Below are 1,916 nucleotides of genomic sequence, written 5' to 3' on the forward strand. Positions count from 1 at the left end.
TAATAATGATAACAATAATAATAATAATAATAATAATAATAATGATAATAATAATATTAATAATAATAATGATAATGATAATAATAACAACAACAACAATAATAATAATAGTAATGATAAAAGTCATGATCATAATAACCATTATCATCATTAGTCACATTATGATTATTGTTATTATCAACAGCTTTATTTTTAATGTATATTGTTATTACTACTGCAATCATAAGTGTGTTGTGTTACTTAAGTGAATTATGATACTGGAGTGAGTTGTGAGTGCCATATTGTGATGCCATTGTAATATACGGGTTATGATGACAATATTAGCTTACGTGTGTTGTGATAATTATGTGATTATATTACATACACTGCCTTTGTATGATATGTTACGCCATGTGACATAGAGAAGATTACGTTTAGTTTATATTGCTGTGTAGCATATCAACCACGTAAAGGAATGAGATTTTCTGTACCATTTTATTATGTCTCTGTAGTCACACGTCTGGCAGTAGCACTCTCGGGCAGAGCCTAGCGTGTAGGCCATGAAGAACTCTCTTTTATTTTGTCAGACCTGATCTCCAATGAACCTACTTTAGTTTTCATCGGTAATTAGCATTAGCAATATTTTCATGATCATTGTTTTGTTATTTTTGTTATTTTCAGTCATTATCATTATCATTACTCGTTATCATTATCGTTATTGCCGTTTTTGTTATCGTTATCATTATTATTGCCGTTATTGTTATCGTTATCATTATCATTATCATTATCACTATCATTATCATCACCATTTACCATTATCACCAATATCATTACTCCAATCATCCTTACAGCAATATCCGCTATAATAAATTAAGACCTGTTTCCGCAGGAGACCTGATAAGCACGTCTGCTGTCATCATCACATGAGGGATAGTTCCTTTGGCAAACAACTGTGGCATCTTCGTAGAGGATGAATCGTTCGAAGCCGCCGTGTGATGCGTTGCCGTAGGGGCTGGAACTCATGATGAATAAATGGTCATGGAAATAATGAAGTGGAGAATGTGAAAATACGCGAATACGCCGAAGGCCTGAAGAAGTAACGAATGTATCTTCTGTATTTTCGTGTGCGTGTTGTTCTTCCCTTCGTTAATTTATGTGGTAGGGTGGCCAAGGGCGAAACTAGCGATAATATATGACTCTCCAGAGACGCAATAAGGCAAGAAATTACTGATATTTCTTGCACAAACTCATCTAAACTATAACACTGTCTATGGCTAACCAAATTGAAAAAACAACAATATTGATAAAGAGGCAAAAGAAAACAAGAATAATAATGATAAATACACAAAACGAATAAAAAAATAACTTGTATGCCACACAAAAGATTTACGTTGTTCGCAATATATAAAATAATATTTTATATATCATCACAGCATCCCCAATCAACACAGTCAAAATATAAACGCTGGTGAAGGATGCTTTCACCATACAACCTGAAATACACCCACTATTGATATTCAAATTTACTTCCTTTTCATCTACATATTTCGCTAGTAGCATAATGACCTAAACACTTTTTATCGTGAATGTGCTGACATGATTATTAAAACGATTATATGTTTTTTGGCATGTAGTAATGGACGTCCTGAGAAAAATGCATACCAGTCGGGAAATAAAACTTGTCTCAGTTATATGTGTATATATATATATATATATATATATATATATATATATATATATATATATATATATATATATATATATATATATATATATATATACATATCGGAAATATAAAAAATAAACAAAGTGGAAAAATTGTCAGATGGTTGAAATAATATTATCATATATAGTCGAACTTTAATTTGATATACACACACACTAACAAATATGAAAAGGCACGAGTAAAGGAATAAGTTGAAAATTAGATAAGTAAA

This window comes from Penaeus monodon, chromosome 18, assembly GCF_015228065.2.
Source record: "Penaeus monodon isolate SGIC_2016 chromosome 18, NSTDA_Pmon_1, whole genome shotgun sequence".
NCBI classification, from domain to species: domain Eukaryota; kingdom Metazoa; phylum Arthropoda; class Malacostraca; order Decapoda; family Penaeidae; genus Penaeus; species Penaeus monodon.